This window comes from Canis lupus, chromosome 13, assembly GCF_011100685.1.
Source record: "Canis lupus familiaris isolate Mischka breed German Shepherd chromosome 13, alternate assembly UU_Cfam_GSD_1.0, whole genome shotgun sequence".
NCBI lineage: Eukaryota > Metazoa > Chordata > Mammalia > Carnivora > Canidae > Canis > Canis lupus.
The window spans coordinates 50,014,785-50,035,671 of NC_049234.1; the positions used below are offsets into that span (position 1 = coordinate 50,014,785).

At 42.6% G+C, this 20,887-nt stretch overlaps 1 pseudogene; it reads right to left on the reverse strand.

Moving 5' to 3' along the window:
• Positions 1-191: 191 nt before the first annotated feature.
• LOC100683617 lies at positions 192-17,931 on the reverse strand (annotated as a pseudogene).
• Positions 17,932-20,887: the final 2,956 nt, after the last annotated feature.

Here is a 20,887-nt window from a genome sequence, read left to right on the forward strand (position 1 = left end):
ATAGTGCCAGTTAACATTTAAAAATAGGCTTCAGTGCATGGCATTTGATACTTCTTTGAATCTGTTTCAGTCAGTTAAGAGTATGAAAATGGTTAGATCTAGGCTAAAAATAATTCTAACAAAAAATAAAAGCATAATATTTATAACCAGGTATCAACTTGACTAAACTATGATATTCTATTTTTTTTTTGAGATTTTATTTATTTATTCATGAGAGACACATGAGGGAGGCAGAGACCTAGGCAGAGAGAGAAGTAGGCTCCCTGCAGGAAGCCCGATGTGGGACTTGATCCAGGACCCCAGGATCACGACCTGAGCCAAAGGCAGACGCTCAATCACTGAGCTGCCCAGGTGCCCTAAACTATGATATTTTAAAACTGTTAAATGATACCTAAGGTTATTTACATTAGAAAGGCAACATGCATTGTGTTCTTTAATCTCACAAATAGTTATGCACACACTTTGAAGGATTTTAAAACTATATTCCTACTATGAATATAGCATACTGCATGTTTCTAATTATTCTAGCCAAATGAGTGCTTTCAAAGGAGCAGAATCATTTTTTTCAAGTCACTGGTGTCATTTTTTCCCCCCCTTTGGAACAAGAGACATAACAAAGAAGCTGGTTCTGCCCAGATGACCTACTGCAGTCAGAAGGTTCTGTTTAGAGATCTTTCTGTTCAATCTAAAGCCATAACATTATCAAGCTCTTCTGTCTGTTGTGCACATGACCTCTTTGCGCTGATATTCTCTCTTATCCAATTTCCTCTTGTGACTTCTCTCTTTGTTGATGTTGGCATTATCTGAAGGACCTTCTTCATCTGAATCAACTATGAGCATTATCTTGCTCCCGTGAAGTGGACGTGGAAGGCTGAGCTCCATCGTCACTGCCATTGCTACTTATGCTTTTGGCATCATCTTCAGTTAGTTTGGGGCCTCCCTTTTTCTGGGGAATCACCAACAACATCAAGTTCAACATCCTTCCCTAGGGCCTTACTATGAAGGATGTTGATCAATAAAGTGTAGTTTTGAAGAAAGTCATCGGCTTGAAGCAGGCTCCCATTTCCAGTTCCAAATTCTGACAGCTTATTGTGATTATTAGCTTCTGCCTCTCCCTCTTCTGAAGATACTAGGATTGTTCCTTTCCATCTCCAATTTAGACATCTGGAGTCACCATAGCAAATTTTTCTTTCACTATCTTATCCTGTAATGGGAGAACAGTCATTTTGTGGATGTTCAGCCAGTCACTCTGGCTTGTTGGCACATGTCTAACAATTGGGATTGTGAGGATCCAGTGCCAAGGTACAGGAAGTTTCTTTCTTGCATTTGGCTATTTATTAAAAAATAAATTGTTCTACTGGTCTGCTTTTCTAATAAAGTCTTCAATCCTTCTAGTACTATTAACCCAGCAATCACTCCATTAGTTGTAGCAATAGCAGGAATAATGTTCTCTGCCATTAATTTTCTACCAAATCTTCTCTTCATATTCATACTGAAAATAAGCAGCATGAGGTCTGCAGCAGAGGTGACCCATTGTAGACAGGTCATCCTTGCCCCACACAAGCTCAGTTCCATCTTCCTTTTCTGTTAAATGAACTCTCAAAGTCTCAATGCTCTTTGGAAAAAAAAAAAAAAAAAAAGAGGTGTATAGCTCTTTACTCTAGAACCTGCTGGTCTTGCAGACCTAACTGGAGTTCATTTTGTTGATCTGATTCATTGGTTTCTTCTCCTTGATTCTGTACTTCAGCCCAGTCCAACAGAACTGGTGGTTTCCTTTTCCACCATAGCTTGTCCATTGTTAACAGATACTGGATATCATCTTTAAAAAGCTTGGTAAAACATTTAACCAGATCATTCATATGTGGAATATAAGAAATCGTGGAAGGGATCATAAGGGAAAGGAGGGGAACTGAGTGGGAAAAATTAGAGAGGAAGACAAACCATGAGCGACTCCTAACTCTGGGAACCGAACAAACAGTTGCAGAAGGGGAGGTGGGTGGGGGGATGGGTAACTGGGGGACGGACAGTGAGGAGGGCACTTGATGGGATGAGCACTAGGTATTATACTATATGTTGACAAATTGAATTTACATTTTAAAAGGTGTAAAACAGTTTAACCAATCATAGCCCATTCCTTAGTGGAAATATGTTTAATGTCACCATATTCATTAGATGCTCTGCTACAGCTTCCATTGGTTTCTAGGAAGCTTTAGGTCAGCTCTATCAGGGGATACTTCTTAATCAGCATGTTTTTCTTCAATTTTCCTAGTCCTATGAAGGTGAGCAAGTTATTTGCTTTCTGAGTTTTAATTTTTTTATCTATAAAATAGGAATATTAAAATTGGCTGTGGTTGTGATTAGAAATAACCTATGCAAAGTGGCTAGCCCAGTACCTGGCATATGGTAGACTGTAATAAATAGTAGCTACTACTACTATTATTTGTCTGTGTAAACAGAGTAGGCATCTCTAGATCAAAGAAGGTAGCTGGTACAATGCCCGGTTTCATCTGGGGACACATGTTCAATTTGGAGGACTCCACTCTAAGATATGTATGTGTGTGTATGTTCATATGAGTGTGCATGATTGAACATTAACAGTCTTTGCAAAGATGGTGGTCAGGAGGGCAAAGAATCTGGAAAATATGCCATATGAAGGAAATGGGTATATATAGCTTGAAAAAGAGAAAACTTAGCTTGTGTTACCTTTAAATATTTGCTAGTTACTATTTAGAAGCAGAAGTAGAGGGATCCCTGGGTGGCGCAGCGATTTAGCGCCTGCCTTTGGCCCAGGGCGCGATCCTGGAGACCCGGGATCGAATCCCACGTCGGGCTCCCAGTGCACGGAGCCTGCTTCTCCCTCTGTCTGTGTCTCTGCCTCTCTCTCTCTCTCTCTCTCTCTCTCTGTGACTATCATAAATAAATAAAAAAAAAAAATTAGAAGCAGAAGTAGACACATGTGGTGTAGATACAAAGGATCTGCCTATTGGGTAGACACTAGGAAGACCAGACCCTGCAAGAAACAATTTTGGCTGTCTAACAATTTCAGCTGCCCAGTAGCAGAGTAGGCTGCCTCGGCATTGTCCTGGCCCTGGAATTATGCATTGGCAGATGCATGATTTGTGTGTACACAGAGATTTCAACTTTGGATGGGAGCCTGGCTGAGAATGAACTCCAAGTCTCCATGTCTCTAGTGGTTGTCTTGCTCATTTTTCTTGTTAAGATCCTGTAGGAGCCAGCACTCATAAAAGGCCCCTTGATATTATATACCATTATAACTTTGAAGGAACTACAAATACTCAGGGAATGTGAAAAGTGAAGTCTTCTTACCATATACCTAGTTATCCCTAGAATGAAATTTCAACTTGGTTGAGGAGAGAGTGTCCCAGCAAGTGTTACTTTTCAGAATGATTAAAGTCTCTGGGCCTATCTGGACTCATTCATTTTAACTATTCCATTTCCCAAGAATATCATCTCATTACTTTTTCAATGACCCAATATTTTCTGTACAAGTGAATGAGTCCAGAAAGTCATTTCAGCCATTGATTATTTTTGGTGACCTTCTGATCTGTTCTGAATCCCTTTTCTTTTAATTTCCATTTATGTCCTCCTGTCTTATCATCTGTTCTGAGCTGAAAATAGTAACTTAGCTTGACCTTATTATCTACCATTTAAGATTTTATAGTCTTTGGTTAAATCTCATCTTAATAAGTGTTGCTAGGGTAGACTGTAGCTTTTTTTTTTTTTTTTTTTTTTGGCAGCTCTTTGCAGCTCAAATCTGTTATCACAGGATCAACTATACCGCCCTTTTATAAGTATGCCAAAATTTCACTTCATCTTTTTGATAAGAGCTGGCTTCAAAGTCAGCCTTACGAAGATAGACCTATTTGCTTAGAAACAAAAAACACTCCTACTTAGCCTTGAACTATCTCCCAAGTCTGTTTGTGAAAAAATTCAATTTACATGGGACTTAAAATGTCACTGGGCAGGGAACATACTAAGTGGTGTTAGTTAGATCTTAATGTGGCTGAAGTGATCAGCTCCTTTGCTAGGAGTACATTTTGATGTACGAGAAGAGACAGGGCCATAGAATAACTCTGGGCACTTATTTGGCCAAACAGATTCTTTTAGAAAATGTTTATGGAATACCTGCGTATGATTTGGCAGTAGGTTACGGAAATACACACCAAAAAGACACAATAGTTGACTTCAAGGACCCCCTGTGGAGGGGTGTGGGCCTGTCATTAGGAAACATAAGAAAACAGGGACACCTGGGTGGCTCAGTGGTTGAGCATCTGCCTTCAGCTCAAGGCATGATCCTGGGGTCTGGGATTGAATCCCACATTGGATTGAGGATTGGGTCCCATCCCTGCAGGGAGCCTGCTTCTCCCTCTGCCCATGTCTCTGCCTCTCTCTGTATCTCTCATGAATAAATAAGTAAAATCTTAAAAAAAAAGAAAAGAAAAAGAAAACATAGGCAAGTTTCAGAGCCTAGAAAACAAACTTCAGATTTCAAGAATAGGATCTGGGTAGTCCAAAGTCATTTTTATACTCAGAAGTGGGGAGAATGAAGACAAAGTAGTAGAAAAGAATAATTTCCTCCAGCGATTTCAGATGATTTTTTTCATTGAGGAATAACAGTTTATTTAAGGTGTTTTTTTTTTTTATTTTTTTATTTTTTTATTTTAAGATTTACTTATTCTAAGGACGCCTGGAAAGTTAAGCTCAGTCAGTTAAGCAACTGCCTTTGGCTTGGGTCATGATCCCCAATCAGGCTCTCTGCTCAGCAGGGGGCCTCCTTCTCCCTCTTCTGTCTGCCACTCCTACTGTTTATGCTATCTCTCTGTCAAGTAAATAGATAAAATCTTAAAAAAAAAAAAGAGATAAGATTTATTAGAGAGAGAGAGAGAACAAGAGCAAACATGGGCTGGGGGGAGGGGCAGGGGAAGAAGGTGAGGGATTCTCTGACTCCCCACTGAGCATGGAGCTGACATGGGGTTCCATCTCACGACCCTGACATCATGATCTGAGCCAAAACTCAAGAGTTGGAGGCTTAGGGGAGCCTCAGTAGCCCAGCGGGTTAGTGTCGCCTTCAGCCCAGGGTGTGATCCTGGAGATCTGGGATCAAGTCACAAGTCAGGCTCCCTGCATGGAGCCTGCTTCTCCCTCTGCCTGTGTTTCTGCCTCTCACTCTCTCTGTGTCTGTCATGAATAAATAAATAAAATCTTAAAAAAAAAAAAAAAAAGAGTTGGAGGCTTAAATGACTGTTCTACCCCGGTGCCCCCAGATTTTTAATTATCTTTCTATTATGTCCTTTCTGATTGGGCATTACTCAAAACCCATGCAGTCTTTTGAGGTTTGGCCAGGACTTCTGATATCCTCGAGGCCTGTCTTTGTTGGCAAATCCAGTTTAAGAGGCAGCAAATCAGCAGGAAAGGAAAAGACTCCCCTTTCTTCATTGCTAAAGCTCTCCTCCTTCTTCTCTGTGTCACCAAGTCCTCTTCATGTTGCCAGGCCCAGTTTACATTCCACCTTCCCTGTGATACGTTCTCTGAATGCCCAGCTGGACGTGAGCTCTGCTTAGCTAGAGTGCATTCAAGCATCATTCTCCAGAACTCTCCTGTTGTGCATGGCACTCACTGGCTGGCAGGGAGAGCTATCCTTTCCTATTTAGGGTGGAGTTTGGTCACAATCAGATCACCATCATTATTCTCAGAGGAAGAGAGTACCAGGCGAAGATTGCTGAGGATCTCATAAAGGACAACATTCAGACCAGCCCTCCCTTAAGGGCTTATAATCTGGTACAGTTTCCCTTTAAATGAGATTGGCTGATATTAACTGAGATCTATGAATTCAATGAGAACTTTAAAAAATTGTGTTTTTCTTTCAATACTAATAAAGTATTTTTATCAACTATAAGGATTGAAATTCTATTTTGCAATGATAATTTGCTACTGGTAGATATTTCAAAGAATAAGAATGAAGTTTAAATTGAGGTTTTATAGATAACCTCTGGGGTCAAGAGACTTATTTCTCTGAAGGAATTTGAGGGACATTTGTTTCATTCATTCATCATTCATTTACTCAATAAGCATTTATTGTATGCCCAAGTGTTATATGCCAGACACTGTGTCAGACACATGAGCAAGTGGTCAGGACATGTTCTAGGCTCCAGAATCCTAAGTGCCACTACTGACTTATCAAGTAGCACCTTCCACATGGGGAAAGCCATTCTCTAAGCTTTGCTTTCTCCATCAATAAAACAAAGATAAGAGTATTTTATCTATTTCTGTCCCTACAGAGGTGTAGAAAAAGACCCTGGGATTAAAAAAACTCTACAAAGGGATCCTTGGGTGGCGCAGCGGTTTGGCGCCTGCCTTTGGCCCAGGGCGCGATCCTGGAGACCCAGGATCGAATCCCACGTCGGGCTCCCGGTGCATGGAGCCTGCTTCTCCCTCTGCCTATGTCTCTGCCTCTCTCTCTCTCTCTCTCTCTCTGTGACTATCATAAATAAATAAAAATTAAAAAAAAAAAACTCTACAAAGATTTAGTTGTATCCAAACTTGGCCTTTCCAAGTCAGCTACAAGTGCTAAATCCACATTTCTTCCTACCTCCCACTAGTCTCAGTGGGAGGGATCTGGGACCCATGGAAGGTCTCAACCAGCTCTAGCAGAAGTGGGTTCTATATTGCAGAGCAGATTTTTCACAAGAGCTATTTTCAGATTTGTTTACGCTGTCACTGACCTCCAATTTCACATTTCACAAACTCCCATGGGGCCGAGGAGTTACTCCCTAGGAATCTTCTCTGGTTAGCAGGAACTCAAGGGCAGCGTGCTGATGGGTCTGGTGTTTAAAGGACAATCTGTCACAAAGCTAAGGGGCTTATTACTCAAACTAACACTGAACACTAAATAAACACCAGACTAGATGGAGACATAACCTGGGACCTTTTTACACAGAGCTAATATGAATAGCCATTAAAGTAGCACATTTGCCAATTCACACCCACTGAATCATTTCTTCTTGTTAAAAAATGCCCTGGTGGCTCAGCGGTTTAGTGCCGCCTTCACCCAGGGCATGATCCTGGAGACAGGGGATCAAGTCCCACATCAGGCTCCCTGCATGAGCCTGCTTCTCCCTCTGCCTGTGTATCTGACTCACTCTCTCTCTCTCTCTCTCTCTGTCTCTCATGAATAAATAAATCAAATCTTTAAAAAAATGCCTATTCAGCATTGAGTTGCAATGCAGTCAGCAAGGACTACAGCATGACACTTAAACATGTCTAAGTAAATCTCTAACAGGGCCACTACCCTGCTAGCCCACTACTACTGGAGTTGTAGGTGGGATGAACTTTGCATTAAAGGGATAAATTCCCTTTTAAATATTTTAACAGACAGATGTAGATATAGGATCATTCACTCTAGTTTTTTAAGTTTATCTGATCCCAAGCATCATAACCAGCAGCTTCCAAAGCTTCCATGCCTGGAGCCAGACTCCATGAGTAACTAAAATACAGCATTTGTGGACACTGTAGGATATACTGTGTGGTCCTATCAGTGGCTGCTGTGTGTGGATCAAGAACTGCTAGGGACTTTGGGTGGGGGTGGGGGCATGATACCTTTATTCATTAACCAACATTTACTGAGTATCTACTTTGTGCCAGACATCACACCACATGCCAGAGAAACAAAGGTAGATAAGACACAGTCCCTACCTTGTAGATGCTTATAGGTCCAGGTGGAGATACTGACAAGTGAAAGAGGCAATTCTAATAAAGAGCAGTCAGAGTGATACAAGCTGTTTGACCCCGTCTTGGAGGTCAGAAAAGGCTTGTTGGAGCACAGGTGTTCAAACTGAGACCCTGAGGATGTATTAGAGTTAATAGGTCAATTTGAAGGAATGGTAAAGTGTGCAAGTTCCAAGGTGTGGACAGTATGTCAGTTTGGAAACTTATTTTATCTTTATTGTTTGAAAGATTTATTTACTTTGAGAGAGAGAGAGAGAGAGAGAGAGAGAGAGAAAGAGAGAGTGTCAAGCAGACTCCCTGCTGGATGAGGAGTCTGATGTGGAGCTTGATCCCACAACCCTGAGATCATGACCTGAGGCAAAGCCAAGAGTCAGATGCTTAACCAACTGAGCCACCCAGGGGCCTCTGGAAACTTATTTTAAATTGGCCGGTCAGAGAGTACAAGATGGTAGGATAAGAAATAAGACAGGAGAGATGAAATCCTTGATTATATTGCCTCCTAGTTATTGTTCCCTGCACTCCTTCCTCAAAAAAGACATAGCAGGTATATTTGTGTGTGTGCACAGCAATAAAAAAAAAACACAAAACCTCAAGTAAACTTTTTAATTGAAATGTTTGCTTGATTGGAGGCTATTTAGAAGTGAAGTGATGATCTCTTTGCTTGCTCCAAGTCAGGTTCGGGAAAACATCACCTGTGAGGCTAGTTATCACAGGGGCTGTGACCTGGTATTTGCCAAGCTTCCAAATTTTCAACCGAAAATTCAGTTTTTTAAGAAAGAAAATTATCCGGGACTTTCTATATAGAAACAGAAGGAACTATGCTGGAGAGAAGCTAAGAGCAAGTCTCATATGTGAATGGCAAGAACATTGGGAGGGATGATGATGATGCAGATGGGCCTGAATTCCAACCTGAGGCCAAGGGTGGGTGCGAATGTGAGTGTGAGGCCTCTTGGCAAAGAAATGATTAGCAAGGAGGCTTTACTGTACAAATATTATAAACAAAAAATTACATTCTATTTTCTTTTTCTCTGATTAGAAAAGATACATGTTCAGTACAGATGATTTAGGAAAATATAGAGAAAAGGAAAGATTACCTAGAACTTTCATCCAGAGGCAACCTTATTGATAACAGTAAGTGCATTTATGTTTGGTCACATTTATGTGTAGACATGTTTTAAGAATAAAATTGGGAACCATATACCTTATATACTGTTTTCTGACTTGCTTTTTCACCTAAAGTGTTAATATTAGGAACATTGCATATACCTTTGTGTATACTTCGATGGCATGATATGTAGTGGATGTATGGTATTAGGTTATAAATATATACTATTTGGTCAATTAATGCATTTTTGGGCTTTCAGGCTATTTCCAAATTTTGAGTCTTATTTATTATCTTGTGATGAATATCCTTTTTATTAATCTTTCTATGCATTCCTCACCTGTAAGACAGTACTGGAAGCAGAGTTACTGGATCAAAGAATGTGGCTTTTAAAAACTTTTATTACTAAATGATTATCCAGAAAGTTCATGCCACATGGCATGTTCAGCCAGGTGCAAGAGAATCCTCAGCAGCGCTGCATGTTATTAAAGTTTGTTTCACCGGTTTATTTCTTTTTTTCTTTTTTTTAAATTTTTTATTTATTTATGATAGGCACACAGTGAGAGAGAGAGAGAGAGAGAGGCAGAGACACAGGCAGAGGGAGAAGCAGGCTCCATGCACCGGGAGCCTGACGTGGGATTCGATCCGGGGTCTCCAGGATCGCGCCCTGGGCCAAAGGCAGGCGCCAAACCGCTGCGCCACCCAGGGATCCCTGTTTCACCGGTTTATTTCTGTTAGAAATAATATGCCGTGATGGGTCTCTGCACTGGGTATTAGGATCTAGGATTTGAGGTCTAAAGATTCCAGACCTTACTTTTTTATAACACCCTAAGTGCTAGATGTGAAAGTGCTTTGTTAACTCTATGAGACACATATATACAAGGATATTACTGTGGTTGTCATGTCCAGCTGAGTTGGGTTGAGTGAAGCTGCTGCTGAGATGCAGTCTGGTGTAGTAGAAAGAGTACTGACTTTGTACCAAGTCCTTGCTCCAGTATTTACTGGGTGTGTAACTGCAATCAGCTTAAAATGCTATTAAAGACTAGGTAGCTTAAATGATACATTGATTTCTTGCAGTTCTAGAGGCTGGGAGATTCAAGGTCAAGGTGTTGGGCTGATCAGTTCCTAGTGAGAGCTCTCTTCTTGTTTCGTGCTGTGTCCTTATGTGGCTGTCCCCTAGCTCTTCTTGTGAGGGTACCAATCCCATTCGTGAGGGCTCCACCCTCATGCCTCATTCCCTTATAAAGGTCTCACCTCCCACTATCATCACATTGGGGGTTAAGTGCTTCAACATATGAATTTTGGGGGGACACACAAGCATTTATTTTATTTTTTTTCATGCAAGCATTTAATCCATACTAGTAAACTTGGGCAATTTATTTAACACCCAGAGACTAAGTTCCTTCTTTTGTAAACTGGGAGAATAATGCACAGTTTTTATAAAAACTACATTATATAATGTTTGTATATGTAATAAGTACTCAATCAAGGAGAGTTATCTGCCCTAATTACCAAGAGATAATCACTTTTTTTTAGATAATCACTTTTTTATGTTTCTGGATATTACTTAGAGGGATCATCTATTTATTTAAAGATTTTATTTATTCATTGATGACACACACACACACACACACAGAGAGAGAGAGAGAGAGAGAGAGAGAGAGAGAGGCAGAGACACAGGCAGAGATAGAAGCAGGCTTCACACAGGGAGCCTGATGTGGGACTCAATCCTGAGACTCCAGGATCACGCCCTGGGCTGAAGGCCGCGCTAAACCATTGAGCCACCCAGGGATCCCAGGGATCATCTATTTAGAAACTAAAGTGGAGTTCACCCCTGCACAAAGCCCTTAAAAATTATTGAAAAGTGTATACACACACACACACACACACACACACACACACACACACACTTAGCTGATATAAGAACAATAATGGGGAAAAGGATTTCAGCCTATGTTGACAGCCTATATTGTTTTAGGTTCCTGGACCCAATCCCTGTGTGTGTGTATGTGTGTGTGTGGGGTGGGGTGAGGGGGCAAGAGACCTCCCACAGAACACCAAGAAATTGCTAAACCTCAGGAGGGTGTCCAATACTTCAGCTTAATTCCAACACCGTCTAGCTGGAGATAGTATCAGATTCCACAAGTTAAGGAGTCTGTCCTGTAAGTCTGTCAGCCCCGCTGTCCTCCCAGGTGGGGGAGATGGTCAGATGACAGACACACATGCAGGTTATTACCTGTACTTCTGACTGGCTATATAAATTGGAGGTTCCTATGACCTCCTCTTTGTGTTTGATTAATTTGGTAGAGTGGCTCACAGAACTCAGAGAAATATTTTACTTCCTAGATGACTGTTTTATTATAAAAGGAACTGCCAGATGGAAGAGATCCATAGGGCAGCATGTGGGGAAGAGGTGTGGAGCTTCCATTCTTCCTGAATCTCCACCTCTTCACCAACCTGGAAGCTCTCCAAACCCTATCCTTTTGGGGGTTTATGCAGGCTTCATTACACAGGCATAATTGATTAACTCATTGGCCACTGGGGATTGAGCCAAGCTCCGGTACTTCTCTCCCAGACTAAAGATTCCAACCCTCTCATCACCAGGTGGGTTCCTCTGCCAGCCAGGCCTCATCCTCAGGTGGCCTAGGGGCATCTAAAAGCCACCACATTGGCATGAAAAAAGAAGCCTTGATCACTCTTATTACTTACGGAATTCCTAGGGTTTTAGAAGCTCTGTGCCAGAAACGGAAGGAAGACCAAGTATGTATTTCTTATAAGTCACTATATTATCAATGTCATTTCTCCAACAACTCCTGTTTTTTGCTCTATTATTTTTTTTAAAGACACAGAAGAAATCTAGAAGAAGAAATCTAGAACTCAGGGTTCACCATCCTTGGTGAACACTGGTCACAGGCACACAAAACAACATGATTTCAGTTTCTGCTTCATTTTCATACTCGTTTTCAATGACTCTTGTTGAAAAGTTCCTTCCTAGAACTTCCTTTGGGGCTTACCTCTGACCTGATTCAAAGCTCTATGTCCAGATTCTCTCCCTTCCCCCTTTCCCTGTCCACTCACCTGCTGCCACTTCTCCTTCCTTTCCAGACTCAGCCTCAGCGCAGCTGATTCCAGAAACATTTTTCCTCTTTATGTCTCTGCTCCACAGGCTGCCCTCTTCCCCTCATCATTTCTCATTTCTCACCGTGAAAATCTCTCCTTTCTCTCTTTATGGCTTCCTGAGACCTGAAAATAGAAGTAATTTAAATTTGGCAATTATGACGACAATGAAACACCTTTTGTGAAAAGTAGAGTTTAAAATGCAGGAGTTTGCTGCTCTGGAAACCTAGCTCTCTCTCTGCCTTTATTCTGCGGATACCCCTGCAGTGGTGTTCTAAGGTCACCCCGATCCACTTGCTGAAACCTGAAAGGCTAAGAAATGACTACCACATGCAGGCAGGTGACCTCCACTTGCAGGGGTGAGGGCGGGGTTGACCAGAGGTACCAGGTTCAGCCTAGCCTCTTCTACCTCAAATGAGCTTCCCGACCCTCCTGTGGAATCTTTGCCCTCCCACACTCCACACCCTGCACCTGGACTGTTCCGTGTTCCAGTCATATGTTGGCATCAGGTAGCTGGAATCATGGAGTGGGGGGTTGGGGGTATAATTTCTTCTCTGCCAATGACTAGATGAGTCACCTCCTGTGGGCTGTTCGTGGCAACCTTTTCCTCCATCCTTGAAGTTGGCCCTCCTGAAGACTTCACCTCCTCTGTTATGAAGTGCCTTGAGCTCTCCAAAAATCAGCAGCAAATGTATTAGTGCATATTAACATCCCACTTTCCTGGCACATGACTAGGCTAACACTTAAACCAGCTCCAAATCTGCTAAAATCTGGTTTCAGGAGGAGGACATGGGAAGCATGTAATGTGGAGGCCATCTCCCGACAGGTGCCATCTGTTCTCATTAGAGTGATCTAGCAGCTTCAGCTTGGGAGGGAGGGGCCTCCAGGTGCTCAGAAGGAAGTCTGCTCGTGCGTTATCCTTTCAGAGACTTTGCTTTTATGTTTGGTTTAGTTTTTGTTTTTGTCTGGCAGGCTGAGAGCCTGTCCTACATTCCAAGAGAATAATTGCTCCAACATTGTAGGAAATTAAGTCCCCTGGAAAAAAAAATCTTGTTTGAGTGGGCTTGTAATGGCTCCTTGACCACATGCTGCGCTATTCAATTTATAACATAGAAATATTACAGAAGTTGGGATCCAAAGTTGGTGTGTGAGCCATTGCTTGAAAAGGGATGGATGCTTCTTGGGGATGGTGATCCTTCCCCCGAGCCTCCCCCTCCCCCCGCCAGCATTTATTCAGTCTGGAGAGATTCGGTCTGCCAGGCTCCCACTCCTACATTCCAGGGAGAGCTAGGCCCATTCATTGTCCTCTACATGCAGAAAGTGATAATAATTCCTCGGAGACCTAACTGGGCTCAGGGGAATGTGATTGAAGCCCTGCTGGTGACTGGAACTGCCTTTTATGCGTCTGTGTGGGGTTATCCATTTCGCAGGTGTTTTCTATTGCCAGCCTGTGGGGATGCCCACTGAGTCAAAAATATATTTCCATGAGGATAGGCCTTTTGGAGGTGTCTTATATCACATTTTGGGAAAAGCATGGGAAATAACAAGAGCATTTGGCCTTAAATTTGAAATGATTCTTTCCCAGATTTTATATTAAAGACTTTGCCTGCAAGATTGATCTGAGGACTAAAGCACGACTCCAGGTTTCCAGCATATCTTCCCCCTCTCTTGGGGTCTCCTTCCTGCCTGTTCCCTACATCTTTTCCTAAGCTGCTGTTCCGCCTCCCATCAAGTGCTTGGTTTGTGTATCATGTCAGCTCATTCCTGTTAAAATGTTAGCCAATGTTCAGATATCCTCATGGGGGGATATTTGCATTTTAATAGGTAGCTTGAATATGGAAGAGCTTCAGACTAAAGCAGTGAATCCTCACTGGGAAGAGAGGCAATTTTGGATGGGGTGAGGGTGTGTGAGATCTGAAACATTATCAAATCCTACTGTGTAAGTCCTAAGATGTGTTGATGTAGCCTCTAAGCAGAAGTCAAAGACTGAATGAAAGGTGTTTCTTTCTGTTCCCAACCCTGAGAGCAAATAGGGGCCTGCTGTGGGAGTACAGTCAGCAGTGACCATGCTACTGTGTGTTCAGATTTAGCAAATAAAAGTACAAGGTGCCCAGCTAAATTTGCATGTCCAATAAACAATGAATACTTTTTTAGCATGAATATATCTCATGTGATATTTGGGACATATTTATGCAAAAAAATCTTGTTTATCTGAATTCAGATTTAACTGAGTGTCCTGTATGTTATTTGGCAGCCTGCTACCACACTAGCCTGTTGTTAAAAACTAATTTCTAAAAGAGATAAAATTATAACTCATATATAAACATAAACAAATGTGTCAAAGAATTTTTTTTTTTTTTAAGGAGGGGGTGTGAGGGACAGAGGGAGAGGGAGAGAGAGAGAGAATCTTAAGCAGGCTCCACGCCCAGTAGAGAGCCCAACACGGGGCTACATTGTACAACCCTGAGATGATGACCTGAACTGAAATCAAGAGTTGGATGCTTGGGGCACCTGATTGGTACAGTTGGTTAAGTCTCTGACTCTTGGTTCCAGCTCAGGTTTTGATCTTAGGGTCCTGAGATGGAGCCCCTCTTTGGTCTCCATGCTCAGTACTGCTTAGTGAGGAGTCTGCTTAAGACTTGCACTCCCTAAAATAAATAATCTTTAAAAAAAAAAAAGGGAGTTGGACGTTTAACTGAACTGAGCCACCTAGATGCCCCCATCAAAGTTTTAAAAAACTCACTGATTAATGAAAGAATCAGTAGGAGGTTACAATTGGTTCAAAAGAGAATTCAGCACACACATAGAAGACACGCACATATATACAATCAAGAGATGCTAAAATAGGGATGCTTGGGTGGCTCAGTGGTTTAGTGTAGGCTCAGGGTGTGATCCTAGGTCCAGGGATTGAGTCCCACATCGGGCTCCCTTCGAGGAGCCTGCTTCTTTCTCTCTCTCTCTCTGTCTCTGTCTCTCTCAGGAATAAATGAATAAAATCTAAAAAAATAAAAGAGAAATGCTGAAATGAATTGGTTAACAGAGGTGAAGCTAGCCATATTCATAGGGCAATAATCAATTACACGTTGGGCAACATTAATTTGCATTTCTCTGGTTAAGAGTCATGGCATTACTCTCAGTTTTCTACAATTTGCAATAGTGATAAAGTAGGTCAAAGATAATGAAGGCACAGGTAAGTAGGAAAGAGTATGTTAGACTATCCAGTCACTTTTGCCTATTTTAAAGTCAGGGAAATTAAAAAAAAAAAAAGGGAAATTATAATTTCTCCTGACCGTGTCATGATCTTTCCTGTCTCCGGGCCTTTGCACATGATGGCTCCTTAGTAATCTTGTATTTGTTGATTATCTCAAAAATCATTACCTTTGAGAATCCCTCACTGACCCTCAATCTGGGTTAGATTCATGCTTCATAACATAGGAACATGCTTCTTTCGTTAGAGCATTTATGTTAATTCTCAATTTATGCCTTTTACTGAGGTCTATAATTCCTTGCAGGATCTAGCCTCTGTTCTCAGCTTCCTCTTTAATAATTATGCTATAGTCATACTTTTCTCCTGTTACTTGATCATAACAAGTTTTCCCTGCCACAGGGACTTTGCACCTACTGTTCTCTGTCTCTGGAATTCTTTTTTCTCTTGGCTTTTGCATGGGATGTTTCTTTTTCATCTCTCAGGTCTCAGTCTGAATATCACAAAGGCCTATCCTGATCATCCTACCTAAAGATACTCCTCTCCCCACCCTTACTTTATATCCCAATGGAACCTTAGCACAGATCAGATTCCCCTCATAGGCTTGTTAAAACCCAGATTGCTGGGTTCTATGCCCAGAGTTTTTGATTCAGTAGGTCTAAGGATCTGTGCCTTAACAAGTTCTTGGGTGATGCTGATGCTGCTGGTTTGGCCACCACTCCTGGAGAAACAATGTTCTGATTATTTTTCTTTCAAAACATAACATTATTTCCCTCCTTTTACTGATTTGCTGTCCCTGCACAACTGAAAGCTCCACATGGGGAGGGCATATTGACAACTTTATTCTTTGCTTTATTCCCGGTACCAAAGGTAGTGCCAGGTTTACAAAAGATGTTCGATAAATATTTGTTGAGTGAACAAACCATTTCCTCTCTTCTTGTTCTGTATCATTATGAAGAGTTTGTTCATCAAAGCACTCCTGAATTCAGGTGCTGAGACTAAGCCAAAGGGATTGGCTTTTCTCTCAAAGGTAAGTTTGTGGAGGAGTGGTCTTGATAAACCACACCAATATCTGATCGGTAACTTGGATTAAAGACCAGTGTCTGTTGCAACCTGCACTGTCACATGAGCTTGCCCTCCTTTCTAGGGCCAATGTCACTAACCCACAGTTGGTTAGACATTGGGGCTTTGGGTACTGTTGGCAGGGTCCAGGCTGACCTGGGTTTTGCTAAGACCAGTGCTATGGTGAATATTCAGAAGACATGGACAGGTAAGGGTGGGGAAGGCCTTTTTGTGTTGGCCTCAGGTGTGCCTCCCCTGATGAGACAGTTTGGGAAAAATAAAAGAGCAGGGAGCAGGGGCTGTCCCTTCTTTAAGCTGGGCTATAGGTGGTGCTCTTACATCTTTAGCCTTGGTATCTTCTTAAATGTGTTAGGGTCCTTTGCCTTCGGGTTCTAACCCCTGGGCCTCCTGATGCCAATATTTTGTTCCAGAGCCCCCAGTCCAGGCCTTAGAGTCTAGCCTCAGGCCCTTCCTCCCCAGCAGCCCTGCAGGTTCTGGCTCATTTTTTTCTACTCTCTTCTGAATCATTCCTTTAGGCTTTCATCTCATCAGGTTATGTGGTACACTAATGGACCCTTGAAAGTGAGAGAGATAATACAGCATAGTGCTTGGTTCCTAAAAGTAGGTGCTTTGAGGTCAGCCCTAGATTCTAATCTTATTCTTATTCTTATTCTTATCTAATTCTTATTCTAATCTTAGATACTGTGTGTCCTTGAGAAAGTCACTTAACCATTCTGTACTTCAGATTATGGGGATGACAACAGCATTAAATCATAGGGTTGTTGTAGGTATAAGAGATGATACTTTGTAAAGAGTTTAGTCTGTGCCTTGTAGCTACCAGGTTAATGGCTTAATACTCCTTTATGAAAATAGCTTTCCATTTTAATAACGGACTTTGGTAGACACATGGTGTTGACTGCAAGAGGCTTTGCAGGTCAGATGTTTGGGGACCTTCAGATGACAGCATGTGAGCAGATGCTCATTCTGTGTATGGGTCAAAGGAACCCTCTGCAGATCTCTCTGGGGGACAGAGCACTAGGTGACTTGGCCATTGGCTCTAGTCCTAAGAAAAAAGCCCTGGCAACTGAGAATAAGACAATAATAACAATGTTGTATTCAGGAGCATTGCTTTAAATAATCCTTCTCCTTAATAGCTTTGCCCCTGGCGTGTGACAGGTGTTTACATTATTAAGTAAAAGCATTTAAACAGTGACCTCCTTGGTATAAGGGTGAAGGAGATTAAAATCCAAGCAGTTCTCCAGCCATTTAAATCAATGAGACTTGTCAGATCTGTAACACATGAGCTACTTAGAGGGCGCAGGCACCTATTGTTTTTGAGGTTTAGCTAATATCTCTATATGCTAGTTCCTTCAAAACCTGGCCAGGCCCTGGGTTGCTCATTAAAGGCTGGTCTGACCACAGCTTCTCTGCCTCTAGAACCGGCATTATTTTATAGTTGCCCAAATGTGTACCAAGTAGTTATGTTATTAGGGAAAATCAGAACTTAGGTTATTTCTGTTTAGAGAAATGACCTTTCAAGGAATCCCAATGCTCAAGTCCCTTAGCTAATCAGAAGCAAAGACCATGCATGCTATCTTCCTCCTCTAGCAGGGGTTGCTAAACCAGGCTGCTTGGCCTCACCCAGTCTCCCTTTCTTGAGCTGTGTTCTCATCTTTAGCCACAGCACTGGCAACGTCATGTCCACCAGCATTATTGGGGAACCAAGTTTCTGAGACTTAAATTTTGTTTTTAAACTTCAGGCTATCACCATGCCCTGGAAATTTTTTTCCTAAAATTAGACTTTCAGTTTCGAAGGAATGTGGACACACATCCATGTATGTGTGCAGATGTGATGGAAAGAACGTGGTCCAGCCTAGTTCACAGCCATGGGTTTTATCTGACTTTGGGAGACATTGAGTCAATAAGAACACAATCAAGTGTGGCCCCGGAGCCCCAGATGAACTGCACAGATGCTAGGTCATAAACACATGACCAGGAGTGACTGTGCACATGCGGGATGCCTGGGGCAGGAGCCCTGTGTGGTGCTAGCCCAACCTTGGGCCCGTCTGTACCACCCCACAGTGGGCACACAGATGGGTGGTACATGCTTGCTGGCACACGTGCAACCTGGTGGGCCCTGGCAGACACATGCACCTGTCCACTGAGGGTTGGGGCAAACCCACTGGATGACTTACAGCTGAGTCAGTATGGCCACAAAAGGAACTACAAGCAGGAAGGGTTACATGGTAGAGTTTATGGCCTCATGTGTGGCCTATCCTTGATCCCTGAAGGACTGCTCCAGCCTTGACTTTGGATGTGCAGTTCCAGCAGAGGGTGAGGAATTTCCTTTCTGGATGATCTGAAGGGCTTTTTCCCAGGTGAGTGACTTGAAGAATGTTCTCTGCTTCAGAAGAAAGCCTTCCTTCTACTCATAGCAGTGATGTAAGGCCACGGCTTCTGGTCTTTACAGAACTTCTTTGTCAAAATGCGACATCAAGGGCTTCACTGTGAAAACATATGTGCAGAGAAAACCTGGCTACTCAGCATCGGGACCAGCAGTGTGGGCACTGTGTTGGAGCTTCCTAGAAACGTAGCATCTCAGGACCCCAGAGCAGCTGAAACAGAGTATGTGTTTTAACAAGCTCCCCAGTGATTCGTGTGTATGCCAAAGCCTGAGAAGTGCTGATACTCACAAAAAAGGCCATCTCTTTTGTCCACACATTTCTCTCCACCACAGAAAAACACCTCCGTTGAAGCCTGGTCCAGGGAAGCTAGTCTTGTGACATACCTGTCCCCTGGAGCTGAGGAGTCAATAGGGCGTCTGCAGGGTTTTTTTTCTGGGTTATGGGCTGGAACCTTCTGCTCAGAGCAAGAGGGATAATGAGGCCATGTCATGGGTTGGAGACCACTGCACAGATTAATTTGCTTCTTTCCAGAATCATGGTCAATGCTGCCGACATTTCCTACCAATGGTATGTAGGCCTCCAGGGGGCCTGGAGCAAGACCGCCACCGTGGCAGCAGCGTCCTAGGAAAAGGCTAGTGAAGTAGAGGGAAGTCTCCCAAAGTGACACCTACTCAGGTCAATTTTGTCAAAAGTGCAGTCACTGAAAACACACCTCATGGATGTTCGATTGTTTGGTCAGTCTAGTCTCCACAGCTGTTCGGAGGCCATCGGTGAATGCTATCTGTGGTGCTAAAGGAATTCAGGTGTTTATTCACAGAGGCAGTAGAGACCCCTCTATCCTCCACCTGCTAGCCCTGACTGGGGTAAGTGATTTAACTTTCCCAACCTTAGTTTCTTTATTTCCATTTTTTTTTTAAGATTTTATTTATTCATGAGACACAGAGAGAGGCAGAGACATAGGCAGATGGAGAAGCAAGCTCCCTGTGAGGAGCCCAATGTGGGACTTGATCCCAGGATCATGACCTAAGCCAAGGGCAGATGCTCAACCACTGAGCCACCCAGCCATGCATTCAGATAATTTTAAAATTGATTATCTGAATGGTACTGATTTAATGGGCATATTATAAATACTAAGCTCAGTATTCACTCTGTAATACTCAGATTTAGTCATATTCACAGGAGGTAAGAAATCTCAGTCACCTTACGGAAAGGGGATGAGAAAGGAAAAACCACAAAGAGAATGCCTCTTCATTTTGCCAGAGCCCCAGATTCTAGCTCTAGATCTGTCACTGTGGTCCCGAACAAGTGTAACTTCCCAGGGCTTGTAAGGAACTCTGGACGAAATATGAGTGAGCAGCAGGTGTGTCACAGTGCAGGTCAGATGGAAGCCACAGAGTTAGCAGAGGAGAGACGTGTATATACTTGTGGCAAAATATCAGAAGATCCGGGGTATCAATAGCATTGGAAAATAATACAATGGCTGATTCTTGGTGATGCATATTGTTGGGAAGGAGAACCCCACAGCCAAATACCATGCTGTTTCATAAATACCATGTCGTGGTTTTGAAAAGTGGTGTGCTCAGATGTATGCATGTGCCCCCTGCACTGGCTCCTCTGCTGCTCAACCTTACCTTTACATACCGTGGCTGGTAGGGTGCCAGGGGCAGAAGAGGGCCCATTGCAGAGAGGATTCTCAAGAGCCACCAATAAGCTTGCCAAGTACATGTACTTCCTAAGGAATATTCATTCCGGCAGCTCAATTCCTGGGGCTTAAGTAGAGCAGTGTTTTCTACCCACAAATGATTTCAGAGGGGGAGATCTTATGACCTTGTAAATCTGGCATCATACATTTGAATATTTTATTCTGGAAGCTAACTGCTGAAAGCAAACGTTAAAACAAATGTTATCTTCCTCTCTTTTATCTCTGGGAGAAGCTAAAAATATGGAGAGGGGTTTTCATTTGGCAGAGCTGAGCTTCCACCTTCTCACTGCTGTCCCTTTGATCTTCCATTCTCTGTGTTCAGGTTCCCCTTTGTACCTACCTGAACCATGTGAAACAAATCATCTTAATTACTTCAGGCCTGGCTTCTTCCTCCAGTTCTCTCTCTCTCTTTCTTTCTTTTTTTTTTTTTTTTGAAATTCCTGCGATGGTTACCAAATAAATCTGCACAGGGCTCTAGCCCTTGGAAAAAGCACGGAGGCACCTGCAGCAGCGTGAGGAATTTCAAAGTGAGTTAAAAGGCACAGGAG